Here is an 11,329-nt window from a genome sequence, read left to right on the forward strand (position 1 = left end):
ACACTGCTTTATGGGCTGAAGGTGGGGAGTGTTGCCACATGCGCTTATCGGAATAAAGCCACGTGCAACTTTTGGCATTTCCTTACCACACACACACACACACACACACACACACACACACACACACACACACACACACACACGCACACACACACACGCACACACACACACACACACGCACACACACACACACACACACAAACAGAGGTTTTGGGTCCAGAGAAAAGTTTATAAACTGCATCATCAAACAATATCGAGGTTCTGGAACCTGACTGAGGCTCAAACACACTTTAAGACGGTCCATGTTCTCGTGCATTCACACACGCGCTGTCTTTTTTTCTTAGATTTTCCTGACACGCGACTGAGCAGCTGCTGCCTGGTGACGCGGAGGAGCTGCAGAGGTCCCCGTGCCGTGAATGTTTCATGGCATCACCTCCACCACCACCAGTCATTTCCAGATTAATGCCAGTGTGTTGGTGTCGTTCGTGTAAACGGCCGACGCCACCGTCGGCCTCTTTCGGCCTGTTGAGCTCGATGAAAGCACTGTGATAAGATCTTCTCATGCAGATTCGCACTGTAGCTTCTCACAGAGGACTTAACTCTGTAGCAGGAGGTGACCTTTCACATGCTGGGTAGACTTCCTCTGCACACTCATATGATGGCACTGCCAGACCACCTACACTTAGACAAATACTATGAATTCATACCTTATAATAGCTTATATTGTGTTTGGTTTTCCTTACAGAAGCAGGACATTAAGACACGTGTGTGTGTGTGTGTGTGTGTGTGTGTGGGGGGGGGGGGTTAAGGATGAGGCACATTTGAATCAAAACAACTGCAAGCTGTGGTTTGAATACAAGTTTGTGTGTCTAATAACAAAATATTTGATTGGAGCCAATATTTCCTAAATCATGTTTTTGTTTGTTTTGTTGCCTCTTACAACGGAATGATTTACAGCTTCACTGCGTGCACTTCTAATGAACCTGATCCTCTTCTGTTTTAATCAGCCAAGTCTTTTCCACAGCCTCGTATTGATTCTGTCTCCATCAGCAGCGCAGCCGCTCACTTCTCGCCGAAGCATTGTGTGCATCTTAAGGAACCGACCCACCGACGACGCTGAGGCGAAGCTACGGTCCGACGGTGTTTAACGTTGTGTGTGCAGCTGCTGCTTCTGTATTGGCCGCACACTCACACACTGGTTGAATGGATGCCGACTCTCACCACACAGCCTGTACAGCATAAACTGTGAAGATACGAAGATACAGTATGTTGGAATGAATAAAGCATAAATTAGCATTTAACAAATAGCCCTGGATGTGTGATCAACGGAAATCTGGTGTGTAAACTTATTATGTATGTATATATACTGTGTGTATATATATATATATATATATATATATATATATATGTAAGCTTATAACATCGGATGCTTCAGCAGCTCTTTTGTGTTTGAAAAAGACAAATGAAAAAGAACAATCTTTCATAATTTAGATGAAACAACTTGAAACCAATATCAGTTATGAGAATATTTAATAGTATATAGTCTTATATATATATATAGTCTTGATATTTTTCAGGTGGCCACACTATAATATAATACGTCATGCTTATTTACTGTAAAGCATCGATTAAGAAATGCCAAGTTCTACACGCAATTTAATTTTATCAACGTGAAACTTTAGCAATATATATTTAAAATATTATTATGAATGAAGGTGTGGATCTATGACAAGCTGCCGTGTTTGAGCTGAGCTGATGTGATCTTGGTTAAGATTTGAAACGTTGCAGAGAGAGAGAGAGAGAGAGGGAGACAGACAGAGCAGAACAAGGCGTGACCCACGTGTGTAAACACTGGCATCTCCTGACCTGTATTCAGATTCCACAGCTTCCTGACCTCCAGTCTCCAGCCGCTCTGATAGAAGGTGTGGCGTTCAATTATCCCGCTCTCTGCAGGACGAGTGCGGCGACCTTGGCCCCTCCAGCTTAAGTTTAAATGAATAACAGGAGGCTTTTATGTGGAATGTGAAACAGTACAGCACATGACAGGCAATTACTCTGGGTGATGTCAGTCTGTCAGGAGGTCACTCCCGCCGCCATTGTTGTCACGTGCTGCTCCTCCCATTCACCCGACTCTTGACAGACATTTCTTTAGAGTTCAGGCCGAGCATTGCTGGCAGTCTGCGGCCGTGTCTGGACAGGAACTCAAAATGAGCCAGCGCTCGTATGAATGAGCTTGAAGAAAGAGGCAGAGGGAGCGGCAGCGAGTGGAACGGAGGCCGAGCGAGGGGGTGACACCAAGGGGGAGGCGGCTTTAAAAAGGACTCGCAAAGACGCGGGGAATCATTTTTGTTCTGGGGTTGTAGCAAAATCCATCCATGGTTTATTCATGCCAGGGTCTTTTAATTTCTCTTTACATGCGCTGCATATTATTCCACAGTTAGCCCCGTCCAAGTCCTCGGAGACGTCTCAGGCTGCATGATGAAATCTTGAGTGACAGTGGAACACCATGGTGGATTTCAAAAGCGCCGCATCATTTAGGGGGAGAACGAAAGCCCCGCTGTTTTTATAAACACAAACACAGGCGAGCGTCGGGCCTTTTTCGGCGGTTTTGTCATTGTAACTGCATCAAATTTCCCAATTGGCCATGGGATCGCTGCTCATCTCTCCCATAAAGAGGAGCGAGGATTCACAAAAAGGGGAGAAGCGCTGCTCCCCTGGGCCCCAATTAAAACTTCCTTTAGCAAAGTGGCAGCAATTCTTTCCCCTTGATTTTTTTTTTTTCAATGTCTTTTCTCTTTTTTTCTCGCTACGTCTTAGCGCAGGAATGAAGACGTGGCTATTAGGAAGCGAGAGCCAAGCCGGGGGAGGAGGACGCGCAGAGCAGGGAGGCCGTTAGTCACGCATTAGTCGGGAATTAGGGAGCAGTTTTGAATGCTAAAAGTCCACATCTGGCGCTGGGGGTCGCTCTCATGACCTCCAGGCGACGGCCCGACGGTCTGTAGCGAAGGAGTCGCATAAAGTGCCGGGAAAAAGCACAAAGCATCTGCGAGATCCTTTAAGTTTAGCGATGACAAGTACACAGCGCGTGTGTCTGAAGCGCGGGGGGGGGGGGATTTTTCTGGCTCCACACGCGCATTGACAGCTTGTCACATTTCAAACGCAGCGAGGAGTTTGATCCAGTTGTAAGCTCAGTGATGATCCTGACAGATAGTCCAGATGTTTACATTCACGGCGGGACGTTCGGGCTCACACTGGAACTGGGATTTTAGCTGATGGAATCATTGCAGGTATATGTATATATGTTTGTATAGCGTTAGTCTATATTTGGTAACACTTCAACTATGGCCGACTTGAAAATCTCGACATGTTTGGGCTGCTTTGATGAAAAGGCAGCAGGCTGTGCGGTGATTAGCTTTGCTTGTGGGCTGGGACGGCTGCTGAGATGCCTGCGCTGCCTTTGTGGCTATCTCCATAAGCCAACAGCTCAGCTTGTTGTTCCTCAGAATACAAAGTTTCCATCTGGACCAGACCATCAGATTCAATTACCGAGAACAAAGCCCACAGCAGCACAGAACCCACGGCATTCAATAACGGATACGGGGGGAAAAAAAGGGAATATGGTTTTTATTTACGGAGAATGGAGCGTTCCGAAGTAGAGGAATAGGCTGAGGAGGTATTTTGATTAAAAAATATCAGCTGATTGTTTTCAATCCGTTTTGGTTTATGTGTGACTCGCAGCAGTCAAAAGACCTGAATGAATAAAGATGAGCTGTTACCTACGCGACTGCAGCCCAATATCATTCTGCCCCCACGAGCTTCTGCGACTGGCAGCAACAGTAGCCGGAATCGAGAAACTTAGAACGCTGGAAGACAATGAAATATGACACGGAGTTATTACAAAAGCAGAGTCTGACCAAAACGCCTCCGCTGTCAGCGAGTAAAACACTGGAATATCTGATGCGTCCACACAGAATAATCCCACTGTGAAGTTTTCTCAGAATTGTGTACATTTGAAAAAACAATGCTAAGGTGGATGTATGAGAATATAAACATGCTGATGATGTCGTCCAGGACCTGGTCCCTCTTTATTATATTCATATTATTAATATTTTGTTTTTGTGTGTCTTGTCCGGCAGTTCAACAAGCAGCATGTTTAAGGCTGAATGTTATTTTGTGAGGGGAATATATAAATAATATACTGTATAAATAATATACAATATCACAACTATCATAATCAAACATTATTAATAGTTATAAGAATTGGTGGAGTCCTGTTAATGATCAATTTCATTCTCTACTTATCTCTGTCAGCACCGGTTCACTGGCAGCAGGTCCAAATCCAACCCAGAGCGAGCAGCAGCGCATAGAACCCGGGCCCAGATCGAAGCTTACGCTGGTCTGAACTTTCCTGCAGCTCTGCCGCTTCCCAATTGTGTTTTGTGGCTCTACACAGCTTATAAACACTCCATCAGTTTGAAAGTGACACATTAACAACATTGATCCACAGCCATTTCACTCCAGCACTGATAACAGGGCCACCATTGCGCCACATAAATGAAATCAGGGACTATATCTCACGCCGCTACACGGCGCATTATGAAATATGGAGGCGACCATGCAAGATGGGTCGGTACCGCGCGGGTCCGGAAACGCGTGCGCTGCTGAAAATGTGTCAGCCGGGATCAGATAGCAGTGAATTCATCCCAGGCTGGATTTAGAGTCTGACTGATATAAGGGTGGAGGGAAGATTGTCTCCGATATTTATTGACTGCGCCGCTTGTGGGCGCTACCGGCGGCAAAGGGGAACCTTTGTTGCCGCCACCTTCTCCACGACCAGATGGAGCGAAGAGACAGTGGCTCCCTGTTGATTCCCTGACACCACAACCCACAAGATGGAATCACATTCAGCGCTGGAACTGAACATTCTCCTCAAGTCCGTCCCTCAAAGCCACTGATTTGCAGCTTGTCAGCCGATAATTACAGTTGTCAGAGCCACACTCCATCAAGTCAACAAACGCACTATGCCCCCCCCACACACACACACACCATCATGAAGGTTCTGCAGAGGGGATTTGACGACGTAAGGCCACTGAATGCTGCCATTTAGAATTAAACCACGTCTCTCCGGCTTTTACGAGTGACGGAGCAGAAGGTTCGACAGGAGAAAAGGGGGGGGGAGCGTGATGAGGAGGGAAAAGTACACCGGTTGTTCCTTCCCCCCCCCCCCCCCCCCCCCCCCCCCCCCCTCCCATGTGCGCCTGCCCGGGGTAACAACACATTATATGTCCTAACAATCGTGTGCGTCGTCAGATCCCTGCGTGGACGAGCGGCGATGCTGATTGGCTACAAGAGGCCCAACCCTCCACAAAGACCCCCAAACCTCAGGTGCCCGGCCTCGAACGCAGAGCAGGGGGTCTGAGAGTAACCACCGCGGGACTGCAGAGCTGCATTTAGCAAGGACGTTGCATCGCAGCCTCCACATATACAGTAAACAGCCCCACGGGCAGCGCTGCTGATTCGTCGTCCCTCTTCAGTTTATTTCTGCATCCTGCCGTTTGTTTGTCGGGTAAATTGCCTCCAAGCCTAGCGTGGCCACACACACACACACACACACACACACACACACACACACACACACACACACACACACACACACACACACACACACACGCACACACACACACACACACACGCACACACGCACACACACACACACACACACTAGTGTATTTGCATGACGCCAGGTTCATCACTTTCTCAACCTCTCGGCACCTTCTGATTTCCTCCCCCGGCCTCTTCCATTACCTCCAGCAGCAGGAAACCTGTCATACATATTGACAGAGGCGCGGCGGACGCCCAGAATACCAAACAGGTTGCCGCCGTGCCTCCAGACGCGCCGCGGAGACAATTATGAATTATACATGCATGTGGAGATCACTGCAAATAGGGAGAGGGAGAGCAGGCAGTGGGGCTGGAGGTCCGTTCGGCAGAATCGGCCGTCGATCAGGGAGGCTCCGGCTTCAGCCGCTCCTCTCGTGTTATTGTTTGACCCCCCCCCTCCCCCACCACCTCCCTCACACCCTCTGATTGCAATCGGAGATCCAGCTTTTTCAGCATTAAGTATGCAAGCCCCGCTGCATGCGGTGCATTCACCAGCAGCAATCAGCAAATGCCACAGCTTTTTTTTCCCCTGCAGACAGAATAAATAAATAAATAAATAAAGGAACATGTGTGAACATACAGGAGAGCGGAAAATGAACGCAAACAGGATGCCAGTTACACAGAAGCCAAAAAAATCAACTATTCCAGATAATAAGCCGCTTAACTAATAACAACAACAATTTTGTAACAATCCTTTCAAAATAAGAGACAAGCAGCTGTACGAAAGGTCAACCCCAGCCAAAAGGTGCTCGTTTGGCAGCGATTAGAGGCCTCTTCCGTCCTGACAGACGCGTGTCGCCTGGTGCTTAACCAAAACATTAGCACTCGAGCTTTCGTCTGGCGAAAAAAGCCAGATGCCACTAACGATCGCAGGCGCCGCGCGAAGCCGACGGAGCAGCCGCAGCTTCTTCAATCTCACACGCTGATGAGCTGCACACGTGCCTCCGACTGTGCCAGCTACTGTCGGGACTTCATTTAAATAACTTAGCCTCAAAGTTGCACAGTCGAGTAGGTTAGTGTACTCTGCTCCTTGACTGATTCATTCACGGCATGCGTTTCTACTAGATAGAAGAAAAAAAAGGAGTGATGAGAGGAAACGAGTTCCTCATTTTACAACTTAACGAGGTCGTTTCCGCATATGTTAGAACCCGAACGTGTTTGTTTTAAATCAAAATACAGAACCCAGAAGTACGTCTGTCAACTGAACAGGAGGATCCACGCTCCTCATACTCAGCACTGCAATAATAAAATTTAATTAGGTTGCTCCCAGGCTGATGAGCCCCTTTGAACCTCAATGTGACGATTTAGGCCAACAAGCTTTCATCTAATAATGGAGAGGCTTTTATGCCACGCTGGAGAATCCTCTGCAGCCATGTGGCATGCACACATGCACAGACCTTGCAGAAATAGCACTTTGATCTGCCCACAACAGGAGAGTGGCTTAGGGATAATGGTGAGATCACCTCTCCAGCCCCATCTCATCCACTCCCTGGAAGATCACTCTGGCAGCAGTCAATGAGCAAAGCATTGTACCGAGAGTCAATAGTGGAAAAGGGCAGCGCTGGAAAGCTGGCATCACCGAGTCAATGATTTCACCATTACTGCCAGATTAGCATTACTTCAACACGAGGACTGTCCCGCGGAAACGCGGGGCTGCGAGACGGCGGGCGGAGCGACGTCCGCGGCGGAGGAAGCAGCTAACGCCTTTGTTTTGAGCCGCAGTTTGACCCCAGATATGGACTTGGCTCGGCCGCCGTCGACCGGAGGGAAGCGCTGGCATTCGGACCGGGCTCCTTGGCAGCCGTTCGACTCAGCGGGGATCAGCTGTCTGCCAGGACGGATTACACGGAGGATTCTGACGCCGTCTCCAAAGGACGCTCTGACAGCTGACCTCCAAAAGGTGATCTCTCACGGAACGATCAGCGTGATTTTAAATGGACAAACGTTGGATACAGTACATTATCTTTAACTCTGATTGAAACACGACTGCATGAACGTTTACCCAAGGACAACACACAAAGGTCAGACCTTCTTCGCACGCGGTCGAGTACTGGGAAAATGGCTGCTACTCACACGCCGCACGCATAATGTGCGTCATGACACCTGCTCCACGTGGTGAAGTTCACATCCTCCTAATCACAGCGAGGGACCAACAACAGAACAAAGACACAGGGAGATTTCATGCTGAGATTTAAAACAAAAGAAAGCTCCATTCACCTGCCTTCTAGAATAGCATGACCCTCAGTGCTAATGAATGGGAGGCTGAAACGTAGCCAATTAGCAGCAGCGCTTGTTAAACCAGCCACTTAAAGCGCGCAGTGCAAGGAAACACTGGCCTTTCTCTTTCGGCTGCTTTGGGGCTATTGATAAGGCTGCTGACAAGGGCATTGAAAGAGAAAAGGGGGTAAAAAAGAAAAAGAAAGAGCTTTGAGTCTAATCGAGCCCCCTTCTTTACTGCGTTATTCTGCTGTGGGTAACCGTTTCATTTTCAGCGAGCAAATAAATGAAGGTCAGTCGGCCGAGCAGGAATCACACAGCACTCGTCTGCTGTCGCCGCGCCGCCTTTTGTCTTTCAGCAGCTTTGAGATAAAGGGGAGTGAGCGGAGGGCGGAGACGGCGCCGGAGGGGGTGAGAGAACGCGGGGGGGGGGGGGGGGGAAGAGGAGAGTCGGGCCGATGAGCAAACAGGTGGAGGAGGAGGAGGCGAGAGCGACTAGTGGAGGCGCCTCATGGGAGGATGACACACATCTCATTCCTCTGTGGGGGGGGGGGGGGGGGGGGGGGGACACAACCCCGCTGATAGACTGACAGTGTCTCGGCCTGTCATTCACCATCCACTCACACTCATCAACGCTGGCTGGGCTCCCGGCGACGGAGCCAAGGGCAGAACGCAGCGGCGCACAATGAGGCTCACCCACAGAAACGCTGCTCCGAGCCAAACGACTGCGCCCCCCCCCCCCCCCATTCGCAGCGCTTTTTTTTTTTTTTTTCGACCGTAAGCATCCGTGTTATCCCGGCAAGACATCTCAGAGGTTTCTGATATAAACAACATTTAATTTGGTGTCATCTGCAGTTTATAACTTAAAAAAAAAAGAATGCTCCGCAGGCCGAGACCAGCGCTCAGCCTCTGTTCGTACTGAGGGAAGCACATTCTCCTCATGCAGCTGCGTTAAGGGTGAGTCACACAGAAGTTAAACACGCTCCATTTCCCTACCCTTGATCCGCAAATACTAAATATATGCTTATTAATTATTGCGCGGCCTCTGCGGCTGAATCCAAACGCGCACAACAGCGGCGGCGGAGTGAGTCCCCAGACTGGCGCTGTCCAAGGTGCTGCCAGAGTGGAGCACGCATCACGCTTCTCACCACTGCAGCCCACCAGCGGCATCCGAGGGACCGGTGTGTTGGCACTGCCCTCTAGTGGTCGGCACGAGCCTTAACGCGCTGTTTATCCAGGCCTCCATCGCCATCTAGTGGCGAAGGGAGGCATCACCATCGTCCTAACTGTGGCTTACCTGAGATCTTTTGTCTTCCACATAAGGAGTGACCTCCGTCCTGTGGTTTTAGGTTTGGTAAGGTCACGTGTCTCTACTATCTCAACTCTGTCATAACATCTACATTCACAAGGTTATCATTTGTTTTTTAGTTGAAGCTGACCACATGATGTCATCAGGAAGTTACATAAAATAGTATAGGCCTTGAATAAATTATAAGAAAGCAATAAGCAATCCTAATAGCAATAGCATTAAAAGATAGAAGCCTGTGCTAAACTAGTCCAACCCTGACAATACCTTTGTGATGCCATGTGTTTACAGACTGTGACATTGTCACAAGACCCCTTAAAAATCATTGAAAATCCTACATGTTTTAGGTATTTTTAAATAACCTTCAATAATCAATATTCAACCTTTATTCAAAATATTCTCCTCGCTGACATTTCAAATTACTTATATGCGCATAAGGAAACATACCACTGTGCCCCTGGCCTTCAAACTACACAGCACGGAGTGGCTTTTTAAAACAGGCCAAATCCCCCGACTTCAGTCACCTCATCTGACACCACAGCCATGTTTGTGGGCCTCTGAGGCAAAGTCACTTCTCAGTTGTCACAGTTACTAATCTGCAAAGCCACAGTTGTGCTTTTTACATCCCTATTCATTTATCCTGCAAGCAACAAATTCTAATGTGACAAACACCCTCTTTTTATAAATCCTGCTCAGTGCGGAGTGAAAATTGATAATTTCTTTGAGTGTGCATAGTCTTAAAAGATGCTAAATCCCATTTTGGAAATTAAATGGTTTTGCTCTGAAGCACCGGAGAATGATATGCACCAGCGTAGCCTGTGGGGAGTTACCGTGCGGAAATACAGAGACAATTGATCAAAACAGACTAATTAATGTATGTGTTTTACATATATTCATTTCCGTATCAAATATTAATGAAAATAAGTGTATTTGTTTTTCAAATGAGCACAAGGCTATCAAATATTTCAGACACACCTCATTAAAGATACAGAGCCAAGAGCGAACATGCATTTTTAAAGGGCCACGATTCACAATGGCACATTGCAGAGATGGCTGCTTAGTAGTGTGGCCTAGATCAGCCAGGCAGCGCCGAGTGTTGCCGGAGATCAAGGCTCTAGCAGAAGAATCCGAACCTCTTGGCCTTTTTTCCCCTCCGCGTTCCCTATAGCAGACATGCAAGTAGTTCACAGCCTCTTGATGTCATGTCGCTCTTTAAGCGATTTAACAGACACTGTGCTCAGCATTAGCCCGGATCCACTGAAACCTCAGGTGAAGCTTCTGTATATTCAAGTCACGGGTATTGAGAGGTCTGTTTTTATCCACGTAACGACAAAAACAGGGAGTCTTTTGCCTGCACTGACTGTGACTCCACACTTACTAATCTAATCAGCAAAATAATCATAATAATATACATGCTGTAATTTCAAAAGTCATTTATTTAATTGAATGTTTGTCCTGCAGCGTTTTGATGTATCGCAAAAACAGAAGATTCTCGCTTAAACCTTTAGACTTTAGATAGACTGATCAAAGTGTATTTCTATATTATAAGTGAAATTACAGTAAATTGATTTTCATTCATTAATAAGTGATTAGATTACTAATGCTGATAATGTGCCTGTTTCTCATTGTAAACTATTTTCAGGCTGATTTACACAAAACTGGAAAGTGAACAATGAATGACGGTAAAAAGGAATGAATACACCATCAGCCATCATACGAACATGCCCAAATAGTCCCTTTCACAAACTACAGCTTCATGCGGTCCATGCAGATATCTCCACTAGGACTGTGCACCTGTAAACACAAGGCATGTCTTATCTCCATCTAAGCCAGTGAGCGCTGCTGTCAATCAAAGCGTTTGAAAGGCCCAACTCCCTCATGCTACGCCGAGCAGGAGAGCAACACAGACGCTGAATAAGAACGTGCATTTAAAATTTGCAGAGTGCATGGCATTCATATTCAGAGCAGGCTATGAAGCATTGAACAAAGACTAATTTGTTTGTGGTTCTGCTGCCGTGTTCGTGAGCAGAGACAATAACTGACAAACTGTATCAGTGTAAGTGCTTATTCAGACAGCAGACTTGTTAATCAGAGATTCCCGTTCCTAAATATCAGAAAGCATAAAAATGCTTGATTGAAATTTCC

Source organism: Betta splendens, chromosome 11, assembly GCF_900634795.4.
Source record: "Betta splendens chromosome 11, fBetSpl5.4, whole genome shotgun sequence".
Classification (NCBI taxonomy): Eukaryota; Metazoa; Chordata; class Actinopteri; order Anabantiformes; family Osphronemidae; genus Betta; species Betta splendens.